At 49.8% G+C, this 24,153-nt stretch overlaps 11 non-coding genes across 11 annotated transcripts; 6 read left to right on the top strand and 5 right to left on the bottom strand.

Moving 5' to 3' along the window:
- Window positions 1-4,528: 4,528 nt before the first annotated feature.
- On the bottom strand, window positions 4,529-4,610 carry TRNAL-AAG. The gene has a single exon. It is a non-coding gene; the product is annotated as a tRNA-Leu (tRNA).
- A 1,021-nt stretch (window positions 4,611-5,631) lies between these two features.
- TRNAA-AGC lies at window positions 5,632-5,704 on the top strand. The gene has a single exon. It is a non-coding gene; the product is annotated as a tRNA-Ala (tRNA).
- A 541-nt stretch (window positions 5,705-6,245) lies between these two features.
- TRNAE-CUC lies at window positions 6,246-6,317 on the top strand. The gene has a single exon. It is a non-coding gene; the product is annotated as a tRNA-Glu (tRNA).
- A 975-nt stretch (window positions 6,318-7,292) lies between these two features.
- Window positions 7,293-7,365, top strand: TRNAA-AGC. Its single transcript has one exon. It is a non-coding gene; the product is annotated as a tRNA-Ala (tRNA).
- A 1,376-nt stretch (window positions 7,366-8,741) lies between these two features.
- TRNAS-AGA lies at window positions 8,742-8,823 on the bottom strand. The gene has a single exon. It is a non-coding gene; the product is annotated as a tRNA-Ser (tRNA).
- A 2,015-nt stretch (window positions 8,824-10,838) lies between these two features.
- Window positions 10,839-10,912, bottom strand: TRNAN-GUU. The gene has a single exon. It is a non-coding gene; the product is annotated as a tRNA-Asn (tRNA).
- Window positions 10,913-13,289: 2,377 nt separating this feature from the next.
- On the top strand, window positions 13,290-13,371 carry TRNAS-GCU. The gene has a single exon. It is a non-coding gene; the product is annotated as a tRNA-Ser (tRNA).
- Window positions 13,372-14,221: 850 nt separating this feature from the next.
- On the top strand, window positions 14,222-14,293 carry TRNAG-UCC. Its single transcript has one exon. It is a non-coding gene; the product is annotated as a tRNA-Gly (tRNA).
- Window positions 14,294-15,333: 1,040 nt separating this feature from the next.
- Window positions 15,334-15,406, bottom strand: TRNAK-CUU. Its single transcript has one exon. It is a non-coding gene; the product is annotated as a tRNA-Lys (tRNA).
- Window positions 15,407-16,823: 1,417 nt separating this feature from the next.
- TRNAF-GAA lies at window positions 16,824-16,896 on the top strand. Its single transcript has one exon. It is a non-coding gene; the product is annotated as a tRNA-Phe (tRNA).
- A 2,945-nt stretch (window positions 16,897-19,841) lies between these two features.
- TRNAE-UUC lies at window positions 19,842-19,913 on the bottom strand. The gene has a single exon. It is a non-coding gene; the product is annotated as a tRNA-Glu (tRNA).
- Between the last annotated feature and the right edge of the window lie 4,240 nt (window positions 19,914-24,153).

Raw genomic sequence — 24,153 nt, 5'->3', positions numbered from 1 at the left:
ATCTTTGACTCGTCTCTCTCGTTCACCCCACACATCCGATCCGTTACCAAGACCTGCCGGTTTCACCTTTACAATATCGCCAAGATCCGCCCTTTCCTCTCCACGCAAACGGCTATCTTACTGCTACGGGCTCTCGTTATATCCCGCCTAGACTACTGTGTCAGCCTTCTCTCTGATCTCCCTTCCTCCTCTCTCGCCCCGCTCCGGTCTATTCTTCACTCCGCTGCCCGGCTCATCTTCCTGCAGAAACGATCTGGTTATGTCACTCCCCTTCTTAAACACCTCCAGTGGTTGCCTATCAACCTCCGCTCAAAACTCCTCACTCTAGGCTTCAAGGCTCTCCATCACCTCGCGCCTTCCTACCTCTCCCCCCTTCCCTCTTTCTACTGCCCACCCCGCACGCTCCGCTCCTCTGCCGCCCACCTCCTCACCGTCCCTCGGTCTCGCCTATCCCGCCGTCGACCCCTGGGCCACGTCCTCCCGCGGTCCTGGAATGCCCTCCCTCCTCACCTCAGACAATCTAATTCTCCTCCACTCTTCAAATCCCTACTTAAAACTCACCTCCTCCAAGAGGCCTTCCCAGACTGAGCTCCCCCCTTTTTTTCCCTCTGCTCCCTCTACCCCCCTTCACCTCTCCGCAGCTAAACACTCTTCTCCCCCCTTTCCCTCTCCTCCTCCCCCTCTCCCGTCCCACCGCCTCAGCACTGTACTCATCCGCTCGACTGTATATATCTTTAGCACTCTATTTATTTCGTTTATTTTGTTTAATGAGATGTACATCACCCTGATTCTAATTAGTTGCCATTGTTTTTATGAGATGTTCTTCCCCTTGACTCTATTTATTGCCATTGTTCTTATCTGCCTGTCTCCCCCGATTAGACCGTAAACCCGTCAAACGGCAGGGACTGTCTCTATCTGTTGCCGACTTGTACATTCCAAGCGCTTAGTACAGTGCTCTGCACATAGTAAGCGCTCAATAAATACTTTTGAATGAATGAATGAATGAAAATCGAGAGCCATAGAAAACGGTGCACCCTGGGAAGTAGCATGCGTCGATAGTATTGGCCGTTGAGCTCAGTGGTTGCTGGAATAATGGTTTAATTCTGCGTTTTAGAATTGGGGAATAATAACTTTCTCTCTCTTTCCCGTGAGCATCTTTCTCAGGCCCGCCATCGACTTCCATCTCCTCCTACCTCCCTGGTTCTGTGCGGTTCTGGACCAGTCTCTTTCAGGGATAGCAGAAGTGCAAAAGTCATTTATTCATCTGTTCAATCGTATTTATGGAGCGTGTACTGTGTGCTGTGTCCGTTCGGGAGTGTACAATGCAACAATTCCCCCTTCTAGACTGTAAGCCCGTTGTTGGGTAGGGACTGTCTCTCTCTGTTGACGAATTGTACTTTCCAAGCGCTTGGTACAGTGCTCTGCACACAGTAAGCGCTCGATAAATATGATTGAATGAATGAATGAATGAATGAATAAACGGATACATCCCCTGCCCTGTCCAAGATCTGAAGGGGTTTAGAGTCAGGACAGACTTAAGAAGCCGATATCGAGTCTTTCACTGCACGAATAGGTCTGGGGTATGTGGGCTGAGTGATCTGAACTGGCCTTCTAAGCCACACTGTAAACGCTGAAGTCTCCTCAAAGAGTGAATAGCAAGAGGGAGGGCCGATTACAGTGTGGCAGGGTTCTCGCCTTCCACTTTCTCCTCCTCCTCCTCCTCCATCTGAAGGAAACTGAGTAGAAGAGAGTGGTGACGTCCGAGGAAAACGTCTGTGTCCTTATTGGATGGCCCGAACCAGGTGAAAGAACTCTCCCCTGAGTAGGAATTGAACACGGCCCTCAGCGGTGAAAGCATCAACTCCTAGCCACTAGACCATCAAGGGAAACGATACTCCTTTCATCCTGAAAGTCTTCGAATGATTTATTTATGTTAATGTCTGTCTCCCCTCTAATAATAATAATAATGGTATTTGTTAAGCGCTTACTCTGTGCCAGGCACTGTACTATGCGCTGGGGTGGATACAAGCAAATGGAGTGGGACACGGTATGGTTCCTGTCCCACACAGGGCTCAGAGTCTCAGTCCCCATTTTATAGATGAGGTGACTGAGGCACAGAGAAGCGAAATCATTTAATAATAATAATAATAACGTTGGTATTTATTAAGCGCTTACTATGTGCCAAGCACTGTTCTAAGCGCTGGAGTAGACACAAGGGAATCAGGTTTTCCCACGTGGGGTTCACAGTCTTAATCCCCATTTTACAGATGAGGGAACTGAGGCAAAGAGAAGTTAAGTGACTTAATGTTGGTATTTGTTAAGCGCTTACTATGTGCCGAGCACTGTTCTAAGCGCTGGGGTAGACACAGGGGAATCAGGTTGTCCCACTTGGGGTTCACAGTCTTAATCCCCATTTTACAGATGAGGGAATTGAGGCAAAGAGAAGTTAAGTGACTTGCCCACAGTCACACAGCAGATAAATGGCCGAGCCGGGATTAGAGTCTACACTCTTCGTGGACAGGTAACGTGCATACAGACGCTGTTATTTTGTAGTCCCCAAAGAGTATAGCACAGTGCTCTGCATACAGTGACGTCTTCATTAATACGGTCGATTGACTGATGCTAATTCGGAAAGGGCCTGTAAGAGGAGAAGATTCATTCCTTGAATTTCCGGGTCATGGAAGCCAGTGGAGGCTTTTTAGGAGAAGAGAGAAGTGGTCCGAGCGATTCTCCAGGAAGAGAATCTGTTCAGCTGATTGTAACGTAGATCGGAAGAGGGGGAGGTCAGAGGCAGAGAGACGAGCGAGGAGGCGAATGGAACAGTTTTCTCGGAGGCAAGACCAGAACTTGTAGCCAGACGGGGGGGGGGGGGTAAATTCTGTAGTCCGAAGTATCTACATTTGAACCCGATGCTTCAACAGCCAAACCAAAGAAAGGACGCCATAGCGTCGCCATGATTCTCAACTGCGCGGGGAGACGACAAAAGTGGAGAATGCGGGCATCGATCCCACTACCTCTCACATGCTAAGCGAGCGCTCTACCATCTGAGCTAATTCCCCCATACCTCTTTGTTTTGTCGGATCCGTTCAGACATAATTTTCAGGTACGGTAAGGTGGGGCATTCTGCGAAAGATGTGTTCATGGAGTCGCTATGGGTCGGAGACTCGACAGCATAAGAAAAGGAAGGCACTGTGCAAAGCGCTGGGGTAGATCCAAGCCAATCAGGTTGGACCCAGTCCCTGTCCCGCATGGTGCTCACAGTGTGAGTTAGGAGGAATCAGGATTTAACCTCCTGCGGCCATGATGAACAAATGATCTGTAGTCTCAGTCCCACGAGATCCACCACCGGACCAGCCCAAGAGCATCGCTGTTTCCTGCGTCGGGCCAAGGGGCGGATTGGCTGGAGGCACCAGGCTGCAAGAGGCGAACCCTCTCCCCAGGGGTGGGAGCGGGGGCAGAAAAATCTTAGCCAAGTCCCCCGGGACGGACGCTCCGAGAGACACCGAGACACAAACCCATCTCCAGAGGAAGAAGCGTGGCTCAGTGGAAAGAGCACGGGACTGGGAGTCAGAGATCGTGGGTTCTAATCTCGGCTCCCGCCCTTGTCAGCTGTGGGGCTTTGGACAAGTCACTTAACTTCTCGATGCCTCAGTGACCTCATCTGTAAAATGGGGATGAAGATTAAGACTGTGAGCTCCACGTGGGACAACCTGATTACCTTGTATCTACCCCAGCGCCTGGAACAGTGCTTGCCACATAGTGAGCGCCTAACAAAGACCAGTATTATTTCTGCTATTACCTCCCAGTTTCTTCTGCATCTCAAAGTCTCGCCCAACTTTGCCGAAAACTCTGTAATAAATAAATAAATAAATAAAATAAAGACGACGCTTTATTGTCTTTCTCCTCCACTAGATTGCACACTTCTGGAAAGCAAGGATCATGGGTTCTATTTACTCTAGTTCAGCGGTCTCCGCACAGTAAGTGCTCGATGAATACGATTGATTACCAGATTAACGGATGAATGAACCCCGCCCCCTCAATACTGTCAGTTTATTGTAGGCGGGAAAGTGTCTACCACCTCTTTAGGATCGTACTCTTCCAAGCGTTTAGTACAGTGCTCTGGACACAGTAAGCGCTCAATCAATATGTTTAACTGACTGAATAATCAGCGACATCCTCTGCAGAAGGCACTGCAGAGCACGGTACTAAACGTTTGGCAGAGTGTAAAGGATGGAGGAGAAACCATCCCTGCAGTCCACTTCACCTAGTGGCGGTAGCATCAAGGGAGCAAAAGACGCAGACCCTGTGCGGGGGACATGAGTAACCCGTGGGTCCCTCATCTCGAGTGGGCCACCGATCGCATCCTGTCAGGGCCACGGGTTTTCCCTATGGTTTGTTCCTGGTGCTGAGCGGCTCGATGAGCGCTCCCAAGGGGAGACGGAGCCTGGAGGGGAGCCGACACGGGTTTAAGGCTAAGTAAAAGTCCAACCTGAACATTTTGAACGGTGCTGGCACTGCAAAACGTAATTGGCAGCGGTGGGATTCGAACCCACGCCTCCGAAGAGACTGGAGCCTTAATCCAGCGCCTTAGACCGCTCGGCCACACTACCTACTTGAGCCAGCTTCTCAGAGCCTTCTAGACAGTCTATCCAGAAGGTTGTCGTTGTTATTAAGCCTAGAATCCGCTCTATTATTTGTTTCACCACCATCATCCAATAGCAAGATTAACTGGAGTCTGATTGTCATTGCACTCCATCCTAGGCTGTAAACCCAGACTCTGAGAAGCTGAACCTGGGGAAAAGCAGAACCTGGGTGGATGGATGTGGGGAACTGGACCCAAGGGAAAACTGGCCAGATGGGCTGGGAAAACACAATGGGTGTAGGAAGAGGCGGGGTCCCTGGGTTACAAGCCTGAAACCTGAACTATTCAAAAAATGATGCAAGCAAATGCTTAGCATAACAGCGCACACTTTGAGTGAGAAAGTGTCGTAGCCAACAAACCATCAGTGGTATTTACTGAGCGTTTATTAAGTACAGAGCACTGTACTTAGCGCTTAGCAGAGCACAATACAACAGAATTAGCAGATACGTTCCCTGCCCAGAACGATCGCACAATATAGATGGGTAGACAAACCTTAATATGAATAAATGGGTAATTCATATGATCTAATTTAAAGATATGTACACAGGTGCTGTGGGGTTAGGGGAGGGGCGAATAGCACATGTCCAAAGGTCACAGATCCAAGTGACACAGAAGGGAGATCTAACATGGAAAATGAAAATTGCTTGCTAGTGAAGAAAAACTTTGCCAGAGTTTAGACAGATCAAGTTTCAAGCCATAACTAATTTAACTCATTAGCTACATAGCCCACGGTTTCTCGGAGAAAATGCTACTCTTTTTGGCATGATTGCCTGATAGGAAAACCTAAGTAACCAAGCTCTTTAGTTAAGAACTCACACGTCTGAGGAAAGCATGAATGCAGTCTCCCAACCCCTAAAGCCAACTACGGGTAGAAACGATTTGTCTCGTCACCGCTGCCGGAAAGCCGAGGCCATTTGAACCCAGTAGGATCCCGCCTCATCGTACGGGGCACTGATGTCCGAACAGATAGAGGAAAAAGGGCAGGGGTTGGGGAATTAGCTCAGATGGTAGAGCGCTCGCTTAGCATGCGAGAGGTAGCGGGATCGATGCCCGCATTCTCCAATTTTTGCCGTCTCCCCGCGCAATTGCGAATCTTGGCAAGGCTATGATCCTTTCTTTGGTTTAGCTGCTAAAGCAGCGGGTTCAAACGCAGATGCCTCGGACTGTAGACTTTGCATCCCCATCTGGCTACAAGTCCTGGTCTTCCTTTCCCATGAAACCGTTCCATTCGCCTCCTCTCTGGTCTCTGTCTCCGGCCACCCCTCCTACCGATCCATATTGCATGCAGTTGAACGGGTTCTCTTCCTGGACAATCGTTTTGACCACTTCTCTCTTCTCCTCAAAAGCCTCTATTGGTTCCCGTGATCCAGAAATTGAAGGACTGAACATTCTTCTCTTACAGGCCCTTTCCAAATTAGCATCAATCAATCGATCGTATATGTGGAGCCGTCACTGTATGCAGAACACTGTACAACGCGCTTTGGAGAGTACAAAATAACAAAGACTGTGCTCACGTTTCCTGTCGACAAGACAAGAGGTAAAGGGGAGAGACATTAATGTAAATCAATCACTTGAGGCTCTCAGGCAAGAGTTAACATACCGTTCCCTGGTGGTCTAGTGGTTAGGATTCGGCGCTCTCACCGCCGCGGCCCGGGTTCGATTCCCGGTCAGGGAAGGTTCGTTTTGTCTGATTCGGGCCATCCACATACGCTTTTCTCAGACGTCATTGATTTCAGGAGGTGACCACTCGCTCTTACTCAGTTTCCTTCAGGCGGAGGAGCAGGAGGAGGAGGAGGAAGGCGAGAACCCTGCCACCCTCTAACCGGCTCTCCCTCTGCTATTCCTCCTGCTATTTTCTTTTAGTAGTCTTCAGACTCTAAACCTCTTCAGATCATGGATGGGGCAGGAATTGTTTCCGTTTATTGCGCTGTGCACCCTCGAACGCTTAGTACAGTGCTCTGCACACAGTTAAGTGTGACCTTGGGCAAGTCACTTCCCTTCTCTGGGCCTCAGTTCCCTCATCTGTAAAATGGGGATGAAGACTGTGAGTCCCATGAGGGATAACCTGATCACCTTGTATCCCCCCAGCGCTTAGAACCGTGCTCTGCACATAGTAAGCGCTTAGCAGATACCAACGTTATTATTCTCTGTGTTTCAGTTTCGTCATCTGTAAAATGAGGATTCAGGCTGTGAGCCCCGTGTGGAACAGGGACTGTGTCTAACCCATTTGCTTGTATCCACTCCAGCGCTTAGTAGAGTGCATGGCACATAACGAGCTCTTAACAAATTGTTATTGCTATTACCACAATTACTATTATTATTATTCTTTCAAAAATGGGCAACCGGAACAAGGTGTTCGCAATGGGATATTCTGCTTCCCCTTCCCTTCCTCCTTTCCTCCTGCACCGAAACACGCACGCACGCGCGCGCGCGCACACACTCTCTCTCACACACAAACACACACACATACACACGCACAGACACACACAGAAGCACACACGCACACTCAGACGTGTAGATTACTACAGTTAGAAACGATCAGTCTCTTCACCTCTGTCGGAAAGCCGAGGCCATTTAAATCCAATAGGATCCCGTCTCACAGTACGTCTCAGCGATTCCTGACCAGACGCAGAAATGACTCGTAGTCGTGGGGGAATTAGCTCAGATGGTAGAGCGCTCGCTTAGCATGCGAGAGGTAGCGGGATCGATGCCCGCATTCTCCAATTTTGCCGTCTCCCCGCGCAGTTTCGAATCATGGCGACTCTTGTGGCATCCCTTATGTGGTTTAGCTGCTGAAACGTCGGGTTCAAGTGTAGATGCCTCGGACTGTAGACTTTGCATCCCCATCTGGCTACAAGTCCTGTTCTTGCCTGCGAGAGAACAGTTCCATTCCCTTCCTCGCCGGGCTCTCTGCCTCTGGGCTCCACTCCTTCCGATCCATATTACTGAACGGATTGTCTTCTTGAAGAATCGTTCGGACCACTTCTCTCTTCTCCTCAAAAGCCTCCACTGGTTCCCAAAAATGGAAGGACCGAACCCTCTTAATAATAATAATAATAATGTTGGCATCTGTTAAGCGCTTACTCTGTGCAGAGCACTGTTCTAAGCGCTGGGGTAGATACAGGGTAATCAGTTTGTCCCAGGTGAGGCTCACAGTCTTAATCCCCCTTTTACAGATGAGGTAACTGAGGCCCAGAGAAGTGAAATGACTTGCCCACAGTCACACAGCTGACAAGTGGCAGATCCGGGATTCGAACCCATGACCTCTAACTCCCAAGCCCGTGGTCTTTCCACTGAACCACGTTGCTTCTCTGCTTCTTTTTTACAGGCCCTTTCCAAATTAGCATCAATCAATCACTCATACTTAAGAAGATGTCACTGTATGCAGATCACTGTACTATGCACTTTGGGGACTACAAAATAACGGATTCTGTACTCACCATCCCTGTCCATATGAAGTGTGCACTGCAGAGGGGAGACAGACTTTAAATAAATAAATGGATATGGATGCAAGGGCAGTGGGGAAGAAGGTGGAATGGATAAATTGCGCATGGAGTCCCAGATTACCCCTTTTAGGTCTTCCAGTCTCGGTTACTGGACGGAGAGTCAAGCAGAGGCATACCCATGCCGTTCCTAGCTTGAACAGTGGTTAGACAGTGGCAGGCGATCTGCTACAAATCCCAACTCACCTGTGCTGGGCAGCCGCGACACGGTAGAGAGGGTAGAGAGTCGAGGGCGGAGACTCAAGCTGACTGCGCGGAAGAAGGCAGTGGCAAGCCAGTTCTGTATTTTTACCAAGAAAACTCTATGGATCCACTACCAGAACGGTGGCAAAATGGAGATGGGGCGTTGTGGGAAAGATGGGTCCCTGGGTGGGCCCTATGGGTCAGAGACGACTCTACAGCATAAAACCGACTCGACAGCATAAAACGAGGGAACACACATTGCCGATCAAATTGAATTCGTAGCCACGATCCGCAGGAAGAAATGGAGCATTTGTTTGTAAATATTTTTACAGAATAGATTCCATTTCCCCCCCCCCCCCCATCTTTGCGCAAGGAAGGTGAGAGCAGCGATTGAAGTGGAAAAGAGGGAGAGACGTAGTCGGCAGGATTCGAACCTGCGCGGGGAAACCCCAATGGATTTCTAGTCCATCGCCTTAACCACTCGGCCACGACTACACGTTAGTCTGCTTATTCCTTCGTGTTCTCTATATGGGTCTCGAAGGCTCAATGCTCGTGGATTTCTTTAATTGAAGATACGCCGGGTCAATGGACCCTGAGTTGAGTCACCCAAATTCTATCTCTTCCCATCCTGAGCAGAGAGGGGCGGAGGGTGGGGAGGGCTTCCTCGACTGCAGAGGCTCAGGAAAGGGGCTCCTCTCACTGTTGCAGAGTCCGATTAGGGTGGTCGATCCAGTTAAAAAGAAAATGCTTCCTGGCCGCCCGAGGGCGGAACTCCGGGTGGTGCGCTGAGAACGCCGATTTCTCACCACGAGACCACCAGGGAGAGCGTCTGCAGGAGTTTCCCCAGCGCAGGTGATCACAGGGGAAACTGCGCTTGTGCCTCTTTCTGGGGATGCAAACCAGTGGAGGAGAGACGGTCCTACACGCCCTGGACCGGAGGTGCTGCCTGGGAAGAGGCAGCGTGAGAAATCGTGACACAGCTAAGCTGGCGAAGGGGCACATTTCGGGTCCCGAATTCAGTAGCACATGAGAAACGAACTCCTAGGAACGAGGGGGACGTGGGTGACCCAGAACCCTGTCTGCCTGGGACCCTGGGCTCTCTGCCCCACTTCCCCCTTAAACCGAGTGTTCCAGACCTTCCTCCGACTACTCTCCCGGGTCGCGATATCAACCCCAGTGTTCGCATGACTAGAAGGCCTCGAATTCCCGGGGAGATTTCTTCTACCGCCTAGCTATTCACGATTCACCTTTTCTCTCCGACTCGAGATTAAACATTCAAACATCCATCCATCCATCCATCCATCCATCCATCCATCCATCCATCCATTCATCCATCGAAAGGGTTTATTGAGCCCCTACTACATGCCGAGCGGTGTACTAAGCGTTTGGGAAATTCAACAGATTTTTTAGCAGCGATCCCTGTCCACCAGGTACTTACAGTCTACAGGGGGGAAACAGAGTTTAAACTAGATTATGAATCGAAGATGAGTGGAATACATTCTTTTGGTGCACAAGGATAGTGTCATTACTTTATTATCCTCCCCCAGGCAGTTAGGGCTGAGTTTCTCAAAATGCCGACGGTTTTGATTCACTGTCATTTCCTGAACTGAATATCCAAGAGGCACAGATTCGTCCCGGTTACCCAGGGAAAATTAGGTGAATAGTGTTGACTCGATCTCCCAGTCTCTTCCTTCGCTCCAAAAGAAAGTTGCCAGAGGTAGGGTTCAAACCCTCAGAGAAGTACATACTCTGGATTTTAAAATCCAGCGCCTTAACCAGTCAACCATCCTGATGCAGGCAAGCTAACTTCTCCCTACATTCAGTGGATGTGAGGGCAGGTAATTCTTTCCTTGTGCTGGGTGAGGGAGTTCCGTCCTGCCTTCCCCTGACCTCCAATTATCCCACGGCCCGCTGGAGTCATGTTCTTGAGGTTCTCACCGGCCTCTCCTCCCTTCGGCGCGGGGGGTGGGGTGGGGTGGGGGACGAAACGGGGTGTTGTTGGGCGGGGGCCACTCTTCCTCAGGCACTTTCCCATGATCGCCGAAGGACCTCCTGGCCCTTTAGCGGTTTTCACCCGCCACCAGTCGATCTGGAAAGAAACGGGCTTGACTTCAACCCGTCTCCATCTTCACACACAACGTCCTCCGCTTTCATGAAATAGAATCCTGTAGGACACAGATGGTAGTCCCACATGGAATTATTGCTCGCCAAATCCTGGGACCCCCTACCTGGAAAGAGGTACAACTGTACAGCCAATTAATTTACTCGGTTATTCATTCTGCTTCCAGTTTATGAATATTCCTAGATCTGACCCCTTGAGGGTGTGGATGGTGTCACACAAATCGTTGCAAACTACAAGGCTTCAATTAAATTGGGAGGAGGATGGTGTCGGATATGGGGCGGTAAGGGGAGAGAATGGACGTGATCAAGCGAACCGGCTCTACCGTGGACTGGCAAGGTAGACTCGAGGTAGATACTTGATTAAAAAACGCTTCGGAAAGCAATAAATTCGTCCCTGGGTGGGCTTGAACCACCAACCTTTCAGTTAACAGCCGAACGCGCTAGCCAATTGCGCCACAGAGACACGCACTGTCATGTCTTTTTGCTCCGTCTCATTTCAGAGACTTGATCTCCACCTTGCTTTCTTTTCCCAGCCTAGACTTGCTAAAAGGCGGACAGGACACCGCAAATGTTCCATTTCAGGAATCCCTGACTACAGAAACCGATTCACTAAGGAAATCGTCAAATCCCTCCTCAAATCTCGCCTCCTCCATCAGGCCTTCTCCTACTCACTCCCATCATTCCCAGGTGGATCCATCCACCAGCCGCTCCCCCCTGGATTTATTCATGCCCGACCTCTATATCAGAGTCGACATGTGTCTTCATCCGGACTCTACTGATCCGGAGTAGTTTTTCTGTCCTTGTCTTCTGTTACGGGGTAAGGGCGTTTGGGGCAAGGAACGTCCCTTGTGCTCCTCCTGCTGTACTCTTCGAAGCTCTCGGTCCAGTGCTCTGCATTCATTCATTCATTCACTCATTCATTCATTCGTACATTCAATCGTATTTATTGAGCGCTTACTTTGTGCAGACCATTCATTCAATCATTCAATAGTATTTATTGAGCGCTTACTATGTGCAGAGCACTGTACTAAGCGCTTGGAATGTACAAATCGGTAACAGAGATAGTCCCTGCCCTTTGACGGGCTTAAAGTCTAATCGGGGGAGGCAGACAGACAAGAACAATGGCAATAAATAGAATCAAGGGGAAGAACATCTCAATAAAGCAATAGCAAATAAATAGAATCAAGGTGATGTACATCTCACGAAATGGGGGGAGAAGAGGGTTTAAGCTGCAGAGAGGTGAAGGGGGGGTAGAGGGAGCAGAGGGAAAAGGGAAGCTCAGTCTGGGAAGGCCTCTTGGAGGAGGTGAGCTTTACAGTGGTACAGACCACTGTACTAAGCGTTTGGAAAGTACAATTCGGCAACAGATAGAGACAATCCCTACCCAACAACGGGCTCACAGCCTAGAAGGGGGATGATGATGACAACACCCACATCTTCAGGAGAAGCAGCGTGGCTCAGTGGAAAGATCACGGGTTTCGGAGTCAGAGGTCATGGGTTCTAATCCCTGCTCTGCCGCCTGTCAGCTGTGTGACTGTGGGCAAGTCACTTAACTTCTCGGTGCCTCAGTTCCCTCATCTGTAAAAGGGGGATGAAGACTGTGAGCCTCACGTGGGACAACTTGATTACCCTGTATCTACCCCAGCGCTTAGAACAGTACTCGCCACACAGTAAGCGCTTAACAAATACCATCATCATCATCATCTTCTTCTTCCCACTCTCCCGTCCCATCTTTCTCCTACCCTTCTCCCTCCCATTATCCCGGCCCATTTTTTCCACTCCTTCTTCCTACCACTGCTCACTCCCATCCTCCCTTCCCTCATCCTCCCCACCATTCTCCGTTCCTGTCTTCTAGATTCTTCTATTTTACAAAGAAGTTGGCCAATCGATGCTATTTGTTCATTGAGGAAGCTCGAATATTATCAGGACGAGTTCAGGCCTCAGTCTTCTCAACCAACCAGGCAGGCTCCCACAGTACACGTTGCGGCCATATGGTCGTGAGCAGAACTGCCTTTCAAGGCTAGGACCCAGGTCCTGAGGCTCCATTCTCATTCCTGTCAGGGTGGAGGGAGCGGGTCAAGTTCGAGGCTCCTTGGCGACGCAGAGGATTTCTCACCCAGGCTGTTGGGGAGGCAGCGTGGAGGTCAGGGAGGGGACTCCAAGGACACCCGGAGCCGCGACGTCAGTGAGGCGTGCAGCCGAGGGGGCCTGGTAAATAATGATGGTCATGATGATGATGATATCTGTAAGCGCTTACTCTGTGTCACGAACTGAACTAAGTACTGAGGTGGATAGAAGAAAATCGTCCCACAGGGGGCTCGCAGTCTTAAACCCCATTTTAGAGATGAGGTAACTAAGGCACAGAGAAGTGAAGTGATTTGCCCAGGGTCTTCAACGCAAGCTCTAATTGAGCTCACGACCCTTTCCCTCCTCTCCCCAGGCTCTCCTTCTGTCCACCTTTCCCTAATGTCCCAGATACCCCGCAGCCGCTTCTCGCTGCCCTGCTCTTTCGCCGCGTCCTGGCTCCGCTCACCCTCCACAACCCGCCTGAGGTCTGGAAATGGAAGGTCCTCTCCGGTGGATTCTGATCTTCCTGGAATCGGCTGTGGTCGCACCCCCTCTGACTGAGCGGAACAACCGCCGCGGACTGGTATGAATGGTAAAGGATTTTCTGATTGAGTTTTGACTTTGAAAATTTGCATCCATTTCCCGCTGCTCCCATCCTCTATTTCCCTGATCAGCTGCATTTCGCTTCTTGCTTGGGCGGTAGGAACAGCAATTCGTATCTCAAAGCCACGGTTTGCTTCTCCCCATCCAGGAGGTAGCGGGAGAGGAAGAAAGACGAGGTGGCCGAGTGGTTAAGGCGATGGACTGCTAATCCATTGTGCTCTGCACGCGTGGGTTCGAATCCCATCCTCGTCGTGAAAGCTTTATTTTCCACCCCACTGGTCCCAGAGTCACGAGGCTGATGCGCGATAACCAGGTAAAGTGGGACCTGGGAGAACATGTTTTGAGTTTCCCTGATGAGGAGCCTAAGATTCCTTCTCGGACTCTGATACCTTCCCCTTCTCTCTCGGGAAGAGTCTAAAGCTGGGAAGGTAAAGAATGAGGAAAACGTACCTGGGAGCCCATTAAGATATACTGTTCCCTTCCCACCAAGAGTTTACAGTCTACAGGGGAAACAGACATTGAAATAAACTACATACAAATACGTACCTGCTGCGGGACTGAGGGTGGTGTGAATAGCAAGAGCTAAAAAGGTAAAGGCGATGCAGAAGAGAGGGAGTAGGGGAAACGAAAGGTTAAATGGGGAAGCTTAAATGTCTTATAGGCAGGAGATTTGAAGGAGGACAATTGCCCTCGGAGGGTGGAGGGGGGCGGGGGGCGGGCGGGGGGGGGTGGGGAAGACTGCTTTTGAGTCTTCCACTGCACGAATAACTCCGGGATACGTGCACTGGGAGATCTAGGCTGGACTCCTAAACTGTCCCGCAAGCCCTGGGGTCAGTCTGTTAAAGACAACAAAGGGCTGAATGGCAAAGAGGCCAATAGCAAACTTTTCCTCTTTGGTCCGTCGCTTGCCAAGGCGGGGAGAAACTGGGCAAAAGCGAAGCCTTTTCTGGGCAAAAGGCTCCGGAGAAGATTCCTTAAAAATCCAGGATCGGCCCAAATTCCCTTCGGAAACGCCCCACACAATATCAAATCCTGGTAGTTGGGCTGAGAGGTCTAAGGCACTGGCTTGGTTAGGGCTACAGCGGAGCACTCGCCCACCGCGGCGTTGGTGGTATAGTGGTTAGCATAGCTGCCTTCCAAGCAGTTGACCCGGGTTCGATTCCCGGCCAACGCAGCGATCCAACGTTTTTAGTTGTCTAAGCACTCTGTGTCTTCCTACTGGTCTCTGCAGCGGTGTTGATAGGAAAAGAAGAGATGGCATGGCTGCAATGGACCCCACGCCCCGCCCCGCCCCGCCCCGCCCCGCCCCACCCCCATTACCTCAGAGAGAGTTGATAGCACAATACCCTGTTGGAGGAAGCTCTGCCCTTCCCAGCTATTGTAGCGGGAATAACTCAATTATTCCTTAAACCCTTACTATGTGATAAGTAGTGGGGTTGCTTCAATAGAGAAAGATCGGGCCCACACTCTGTCTCACTTTAGGGTCACAGTCCAAGGGGTTGGGAGAAGAGGTACCTTGAAATGACCAGGTACAATGATATGACTTGCCCAAGGTCACATGGTTAGCTTGTGGTACAGCCCAGATTGAAATCCAGGTCTCCTGACTAATCAGGCTAATCTGCTTCTCTGCCCAATGCAGAAGGGTTGAGGCCCTCCAGCCCCCTCCCCCGCCTCCGCGACCCAGGAGCTCGAATTGAATTGCGGGGGAAGTTCAGTGAATCCAGGAGAAATTCAGTGGCGACATGGAAAAGAGGGGATTGTGGCTGCGGTCAAGTGTTGTGTCACCGTCCCCTTTACCGCTAATAATAACAATACTATTATCATCATTATCTTCTTACCACAACAGTAAGAACCCCCGCCAAGTGCCGAGTACCCTCCCCAATGGACTAGATTTCACCGCCGGTGGTCGTCCCTCCTCAATCCCCTTCCCCCGTCCCCACCCCCGCCCCGGCCAGCTTGCACGCCCACACAGACCCCGTGTCGGAAAGGGGGGCGGTGGAGGCGAGAAAAGGTTTCCCCTCTGAGACTCAAGAGCGCTTCCCTCGCGAGTGGTTCATTGTGATCCTCGCTTGCAGTGAGAGAGGTCCCGCGGTTCAAATCGCTGAAGGGGCCGAAGGGCACGATAGTGGACGGAGGATTGGGGAGGAGTCTAGCTGGCACTCGAATAACCTCTTTGGAGAGAGGCCTATTTAGAAATGAAAGCAAAAAGACTTGCGCCCAACGTGGGGCTCGAACCCACGACCCTGAGATTAAGAGTCTCATGCTCTACCGACTGAGCTAGCCGGGCCCTTGTTTGGCCCTCCCTAGCGAGCGCCTGGAATCGAGCCTTTGGTTCCAGGCTACTGAGGAATAGTTTTTGTTAGGGCGGGTTATTCAGCAGAAATCCATCAAGATATCCATAAGAGGCAGTGGTCTCCTACGCTTTCGGCATAATCTGAATTCCGCAGGGCATTACGAGGTCTCCCCATCCGGAGAGACAAGGGGAAGACCTGGGGAAGAGGGAGGAGAGACTTTCCGTGAAGCTGGGGAGGAAGGAATCTAGGCTGACCTCTGCCCCCTCTGCAGCCAGCGCCGTTTCCTCCAAAATCCAAGGGTGTGTGGGTGAAGCTGGTGCTGACCCCCGCGGCAAGGGGGACCCCAGATGGTCGGCCGGAGCCGGGGGTCTCCCGGCTGGTCCCGGAGAGCTGCTGCTGCCGCTCCCCTCCCCGCCGCCCCCATGCCGCTCTCGGGGCTGCGGGAGCGGACAGGACGGACCCGGACAGCTGCCCTCACTGCCGCCCCAAATAAAACACAACCCTCCCTTGCCCCGCCCCCCCCCGGCACTGGACATGACCGTCCTGTGGGAGGGGGCGCCGGTCTTTCCTTTCATGTCAAAATGAATAAATCATCAATCCCCCGAGGCTGGCGGGCCCGGCTTCGGCCCCTCCAGGCCCCGGCCCCCCTCGGCCTCCTCTTCTTCGTCCCATCCGCCGCTCTGCGTCCCGAGGAGCCGGGGAGGCCTGCGGGAGAGAAGAAGAGGCAGCTGCGCTTCCAAACCTCTCCCCGACCAGGGTCTGAGGAGGTTGAGGCCCGGGATGGAGGCTGATTTTGATTGCTCAGAAACATTCTCTCCATCTCTCCATCACAGTGGGACACTAGTAACTGGGAACAGGGGGATTTTTCCAAAGCGTCTGCAGAGACGCGACGGCGTCTGTCTCCATTCCCCTCCTTCTGCGGGGACAAGGGATCCGAAAACGGGGAAAGATGCTCCGTCTCTCCCTCTCTAGTAACGTTTTAATAAAAATTCCGTTCTTGTCTGCATGAACATCTTGGCTCCAGGCCTTTCCTTGATACCTTTGGGAAGTTTACTGAAACACTGGCTCAAGGTTTCCTTTGGGTATAACGCGAGAATCTTTGTTGAGAACTTTTTCAAAGGGGGCCGAAATAGCTCAGTTGGGAGAGCGTTTGACTGAAGATCTACAAGTCCCTTTTTCTCAGTTACCAGGAGGATTTTTAAAAACCCTCTGCAGAGACGCGGCGGTCCCTGCCTCCAGTCCCCTCCCTCTACAGGGACAATGGAGCCGGGAAAGATACCGATCCTGTCGGCAGGAACGTCTTGGCTCCAGACCCTTCCTCGATACTCACTGTAACTTTTCAGAAACGCTATCTCAAGGTTTCAAGTTGCTGTAACTCGAGAATCTTTGTTGAGAGAGCTTTTGAAGTTTGCCGAAATAGCTCAGTTGGGAGAGTGTTAAACTGAACATCTAAAGGTTCTTGGTTTGATTCCTGGTTTTGGCACTTTCTGTATTTTACATCTCAGCAAATCCTTTCTCCAAAGGCAGAGAAACCCTTTCGGTTCATTCATATTCTTCTTGCTCCATCATAAACCATGGCCACAGCTACTCGGATATCAGTGTTGTTGCTGTCACTTGCCTTGTCATTGTCCCCTTTTCTCTTCCACCCTGTGTGCTTGTTTCCCTCCTTCCCATCCTAGCTCCAAGAACTTTAACACAAATCAGAATCGAGGACGGGATTTTTTTTATTGCACTACAACGATAGTTTGAGGAACGTCTGAAAAAAGGAAGGAGTGAGTCAAGAGTGTCCGAGAAGTCTCATGTGCTAGGATCAAGTCGCAGTCTCCATTGCATGAATGGGTTCGCATCCCACTTCTGACCATTTTTTATTTATTCATTTTTTTCTTTCCTGAAGGTTCCAACTTGGGCCATTCCCGAACAGGCGAAAGCCCGAGGATACTAATAAAGAAGGGTCTTTTGACTCATTGTTTGGATGCCTTGGACACTCACCATCTTGCTTACTGCCTCAACGCCCCAGCAAAAGTAGGTCCCCCAACCCTTAGGTTTAGGTTTCCCTCCCTGTCCACACATTCTGTCCACACTCGAACAATTGTCAAGCGCCTCATTAAGGTATTGCTAACGATTTAGACGGAGTTTCGCTTCCCAAACCGGGAGGCGTCTAATTTTTTATCTTTTCGTGCTACATTTTTTCCCCTGATGGACCTGGGAGAAGACTGAACAGCACGACCACCTGATTGCAAACCCTCGGAAATGGCTGCCTCAATGCCCCCATAGACACACCTGCCAGTAGGAAGGCCTACTGTTAAAGTACTAACATCCATGTAAGAAGAAAAAAGTTTGGATTCCAGCAGGATAAACCCCCAAGCAGAGGGGTGACTGAGTGGAAAATCCTAACAGGATGTGCGGAAATAGACAATGGTGCCGAAGCAAAATCATAACTTCAGTAGCTGGAAATCGAACCTGGGCCTCTCGAGTAGCAAGCAAGAATTCTACTGTGGAACTACCAATGCCAATTGCATTGATTCTCCATTTTACCTATTTGACAATGTTGTCAAGATTTGCATGCCTGAAGATTAAGATAATCTGTAGCCACTTAATCAAGCAGTCAGGCAATCAAGACACTAGTCGTATTTACTGACCACTTGCTGTGCGCAGACCAGGTAGTAAGCTCTTATGCAATATGTAGCAGAATTGATACACATGTTTCCTGTCCACAATGAACTTACAGTCTCTGGTCGCAGATACCAGAAGTAATCATGGGTTCCAATCCCGGCCCCACCACTTGTCGTGCTGTGTGGTCTCGGGCAAGTCACTCCACTTCCCTGGGCCTCAGTTATTTTATCTGTAAAATGTGGATTGAGACTGTAAGCCCCATGTGGGACAAGGACTATGTCCATCCTGATTTGCTTGTATGCACCACAGTGCTTAGTACAGTGACTGGCACATAGGAAGCTCTTAACAAATATCATTCTTATTATTATTATTGAAATTGAAATCAAAGAGAGAGTGGAAGGAAATGCTTTGTATTGTGAGGTTTCCATCTTGCTCTTCTTTGTGGAAACGTTTGTAGGAAACCAAGGGCAAATAATTACTCATCCACCAATGAGACGTCACAGACAATTCTGCCAATATCAGAGCAGTCCTCAAAGTTTATCTAAATCAGTAATCATTGGTGATATGTATTGAACACTGACAGTGTATTATAATGAGGACCATTAGTCTTTTGGAATTTCGAAATTGCCATGTCTGATTGGCAGAGAAAAAGTATGGCATAGTGGATAAAGCACAGGCGTGGGAATCAGAAAGTCATGGGTTCTAATGTGAACTTTGCCACTTGTCTACTGTGTGACTTTGGGCAAATTAATTAACGTCTCTATGCCTCAAGTACCTCATTTGGAAAATGGGGATTTTCCACAGCTGAACAGTGGACATAGTCCAGTCTGATTTGCTTGTATCCACCACAGCCCTGCAGTGCCTGGTACATAGTAAGTGCTTAACAAATACAGTTATTGTTATTATTAGCTAAGACACGGGTTCGGGTTCCCAACCCACAGGGTCGAATATAGAACTTCGTCTGCGCGCTTACAATTCTTTCACTCTATAAAGCCCAAAACCCTATTTATGTAAGGAATAAGGAGGGGCAGAAGGTGGGCGGACAAGGATCCTTCCCCATTCTTTCCCTCCTGGTCTCGATTTTCTCCTTTCCCCTGCCTCAAAATCCTCTTTTCTTACTTCTCTTCCCTCCACACGCTTTCAGTAAACCAGGAGATCGAATTAGGCTCTGACTGAATAAAAGAAGGACTCGATGGTCCGCGCTTTGAAGCTGTGGAGAGAGTCATACCCCTAGATCAAAGAAAAGGAAGGTAGAGAAATCTCCTACTGAGAGGAAACGGCGTTGCGGATTACGTGTTTCTAGTAGTGCTGTAAAGCTAATCCGGCTCACTCTAGCCACTTGAGGGAACGGGAGAAATCACACACACACACACACACACACACACACACACACACAAAACGAACCACGACCAGTGCGCCCATCACACACAGGGTCACCAGAGCCAGGGAATTGCTGGAAACAGAAAATCAAGATGAGGACACCGATCACTCCCAGATGCTTCTTCGGCTCTCCATCAAACCTTCTCCCCTCGCAGGCTCAAAGATCCTTGGAAGCGCTGGAGAAGCTCGCTGGAGGAGTGATAGATCGCTCTGAAAAAAACAGGAGTGCACATCTCCTTCGGCCTCCCGCGTTACGCTCTGAATATAGAACGACTTACTACTCAGACTGGTTGTCGCAGATGCCTCGGCTACCCTCAATTTCAAACAAGGCCAACTGGAAGAAAGGGAGAAGGGAGACATGTGAAGTGTTCAGGTCCAGTCATCGCTTCCACCTGGGGCTTGGGTAAAAGCAAAGGAAAATTGAAAAAAGTGACCTTCCCTGACCGGGAATCGAACCCGGGCCGCGGCGGTGAAAGCGCCGAATCCTAACCACTAGACCACCAGGGATACACAAAGCATCATTTCTCTACCCTCCTCCCTCACGTCGTTCACCGCAGGGTCGCTCCTTTCATTACTATTAATGTCACTTTTTGTAATATCATAACAATATGGTACATGTTAGGAGCGTACTCTGCATCAAGCACTATTCTAAGCCCTGGGATAGATAAAGATTAATCAGGTTGGGGACAGTCCCTGTCCCACATGGAACTCTAGACTGTGAGCTAGTTGTGGGCAGGGATTGTCTCTCTTTATTGCTGTATTGTGGTGTTTTCCAAGCTCTTAGTACAGTGCCCTGCACACAGTCAGTGCTCAGAAAATGCGATTGATTGATTGAATGAATGAATGAATGAATGAATGAACTCCCAGTCTAAGGAGGAGATTTGGGGGACCAATCGTGCCAGCATCTTTCACCACCCTCGCCTCCAACTTCGCCTCATCCTCCCTCATCCCCGCACTGTCCCGTTCCGTCGTAGAAGGAAAAACATTTCCCTCCCCGCACTGCTTAATTCGGACCGGCTATTGGATGCCCGAAATCCCCAAGCCGACTAGACACTTATCATCCATTCGAAACATTCCTCACTGGGTTGGGCCTGAGGTAGGAAATGAGGCTACCGAAGAGGATGAGCTCTGATTCCGTCGGGATCATGCTCCTGCCTCGGGACTGGCTGAACCTCGAAGGAGCCAGGACCCCCGTGAATTTTCAATCGCTGAAATCGGTGAACGGCGTGACCTGGGATGGGATTGATTTATTTGCAGGAACGGTTGAGACAAAGCGCACTCTAATTCAGCAGAACAAAGTTACCTATCCACTGTACTGAACTCTCTCAGTTCATTCAAATTTTCCAGTAAAAAGATGCTAATTCCCTCCCTGGTGGTCTAGTGGTTAGCTTTCCGTCCCTCCTTTTGCCTTGGCCCGGGTTCGATTCCCGGTCAGGGAAGAGTTATTTTAGCTGGTTCAGGTATACGTCTTTCATTGATTTTCAAGTGATCATCCTTTGCTTTTTCTCAGTTTCCTTCACTTTTACTCAATTTCCTTCGGGTGGAGGAGGTGGAGGAAGGGGAGATAAGCGGCCCTCCCTCTGCTACTTACCCTGCTATTGTCTTTTAGCAGATTTACTTCAGGGTTTTCAGTACAGTGTAGAAGTCCAGTTCAGTTCGCTCAGCCCACATACCCCAGATGTGAAAGACAGTGAAAGACAGGATATCAGCTTTTTAAGTCTGTCCTGACTCTAAATCCCTTCCGGTCATGGACGGGGCAGGGAATGCGTCTGTTTATTGTTGCCTTGTACTCTCCCGAGCGCTTAGTATAGTGCTTTGCACTCAGTAAGCGCTAAGTAAATACGATTGATCTAGTAAATGAATGAATGAATGACTTTTGCTCTTCTGCTATCCCTGAAAGAGCATGGTCCAGAACTGCACAGAGTCAAGGAGGTAGGGGGAGGAGGCATTCGATCGTGAGCCTGAGAATGATGCTCACGGGAAGAAAGAGAAAAAGTTATTATTCCGCAGTTCTAAGACGCAGAATTAAACCGCCATTTCAGGAGTCTCGAGTCAGAGCTCAACCGTCAATACTATCGTACGGCATCATGCATGCTACTTCTCAGGATGCATGCTTTCTATGGCTCTCAGTGATGCTGTTCAAGTCTTTGTTCCTTTTCGGAAATACCCAACAATTCCGTCACCCCTCCCACTCCCGTCCCTACTTGGTTTGGACGATGGTTTCTATTGTTCAGCGCGAATCTCACTGGTTCGGGATTTGGTCCCTCTTCCCAGCCCTTGAGACTCCAAATGACACGGGAGATGGGAGGGTCCTTCTCCTTCACACTCTTCCTCCTGTGCCAGTTGTTCCCAGCGGTCTAATCCTGGGTTCTAATCCCGGCTCCATCACTTGTTTGCTCTGTGACCTTGGGTAAGTCACTTCACTTCTCTGTGCTTCAGACTACCTCATCTATAAAAAGGGGATTAAGACTGTGAGCCTTATGTGGTACAGGGGCTGTGTCCAACCCGATTTCCTTGTAGCTACCACAGTGCTTAGTACAATGCCTGCCACATAGTAAGCGCTGAATAAATACCATCATCCTAGGCGACGGGAAGAGCAAGACAGAGAGTTATATCTGGATAATCAGCCAGTTCCTAGCGCTCTACCTTCTTCCCCTTGCAGTCTTCCTGCAAAGAAGGGAATGAACACCTGGCGTCCCTCTGTCCCAGCAGCGTCGGGCATTTCCCCTCCACATCTTACTCCCACTGTCCCGTCCCATCTTCACATCCCCATCCTCCTCCCGATTCCCCATTCCTGCCCTCTGGATTCTCTTATTTCACACAGTAGATCGACAATAAATGCTATTTATTCATTGAAGTAAATAAAACAATTCAATCAAAGGTATTCAATCATAGACGGTTTTCTATGTGCAGAGCACTGTACTGAGCACTTGGGAGACCATAATGGGAGAGTATAATATAAGAGAGTTAGAAGACGCCCACGGTGAGTTTACAGTCTAAAGGGGCAGCTAGACATTAATATAAATAAAGGAATTACGGATATATACATAAAGTGCTATGGGGCTAAGCGTAAGCTGAATAATCAACCAATCAATTGCATTTATTGAGCGTTTATTGTGAACAGATGAATCAATAGTTTCAGTGCTTACTGTTGGCTGAGCACTGTACTAAGTGCTTGGAAGAGTAATAACAATAATTATGGTATTTTTTAAGCACTTACTATGTGCCAGGTATTATCCTGAGCACTGGGGTGGATACAAGGAAATCGGGTTGGTTACGGTTCCTTTCCCAGGGACGTCTCACTTGGGTAAGACATGCTTTGTGTAACCCTTTCTCTGTGACTGACTCCCTCCACCTCCCCTCTACAGAAAATTTCAACCCTCAGGAGGTAAAAGCGGAGGAAAATTGCTCTGGGAACCAATTGAGTATTATGTGGATTCTATCCTAACTGGAGGAATGGAGGAGGAAAATTACTCTGGGAACCAATGGGGTATTATATATGGACACCACGCTGATTGGAGGAATGGAGATGCCATTTACAACACATTGCAGGGTGAATAGCAGAGTGAGGGCCGATTACAAAGTTGCAGGGTTCTCCTTCCTCCTCCTCCTCCTCGTCCGCTCTTTGGAAAGTGAGTAGAAGCTAGGGGTGACCCGCTCTTCGGAAAGTGAGTAAAAGCTAGGGATAACGGCTTGAAATAAGTGACAGATGAGAAAGGCGTAAGGCTGAACTGGCTAAAACTTCTTTTCCCTGACCGGAAATCGAACCCAGGCCGCGGCGGTGAGAGCGCCGACTCCTAACCACTAGACCACCAGGGAATACAATATTCCCCCATTACTGAAAACTTCCACAACCTGACTCTGCTTCTTGATGAGGACGGAACCCCGGGTGACAGAAAGCCTACTTCCCGGTGTCAAGGCTGTTTCTGCTCAACGATCGACAACGAGAGCTTGGCTCCATCTGGAACCTCTTTCCCTCATCTCCCTGTCGCTCTCAAATCCATTTCCTTGTCCATTTCCTGATTTTCTGACCTCAGGAAAATGCGGGAGGTATGAAACAACGTCCCACCGGGGACCGGAGCCAGAGGGAGAGATGCGGTGAGAATTGGGCGAGCGCAATACAGTCGATAGGTAGCCTCGTTTTGCTGAATTAGAGTGCGCTTTGTCTCAACCGTTCCTGCAAATAAATCAATCCCATCCCAGGTCACGCCGTTCACCGATTTCAGCGATTGAAAATTCACGGGGGTCCTGGCTCCTTCGAGGTTCAGCCAGTCCCGAGGCAGGGGCATGATCCCGACGGAATCAGAGCTCATCCTCTTCGGTAGCCTCATTTCCTACCTCAGGCCCAACCCAGTGAGGAATGTTTCGAATGGATGATAAGTGTCTAGTCGGCTTGGGGATTTCGGGCATCCAATAGCCGGTCCGAATTAAGCAGTGCGGGGAGGGAAATGTTTTTCCTTCTACGACGGAACGGGACAGTGCGGGGATGAGGGAGGATGAGGCGAAGTTGGAGGCGAGGGTGGTGAAAGATGCTGGCACGATTGGTCCCCCAAATCTCCTCCTTAGACTGGGAGTTCATTCATTCATTCATTCATTCATTCATTCATTCAATCAATCAATCGCATTTTCTGAGCACTGACTGTGTGCAGGGCACTGTTCTAAGAGCTTGGAAAACACCACAATACAGCAATAAAGAGAGACAATCCCTGCCCACAACTAGCTCACAGTCTAGAGTTCCATGTGGGAC

The sequence above is a fragment of the Ornithorhynchus anatinus genome, chromosome 5 (assembly GCF_004115215.2).
Source record: "Ornithorhynchus anatinus isolate Pmale09 chromosome 5, mOrnAna1.pri.v4, whole genome shotgun sequence".
NCBI classification, from domain to species: domain Eukaryota; kingdom Metazoa; phylum Chordata; class Mammalia; order Monotremata; family Ornithorhynchidae; genus Ornithorhynchus; species Ornithorhynchus anatinus.
The sequence above is the reverse complement of the archived record's forward strand: the minus strand, read 5'-3'. Positions and strand labels throughout refer to the sequence as shown.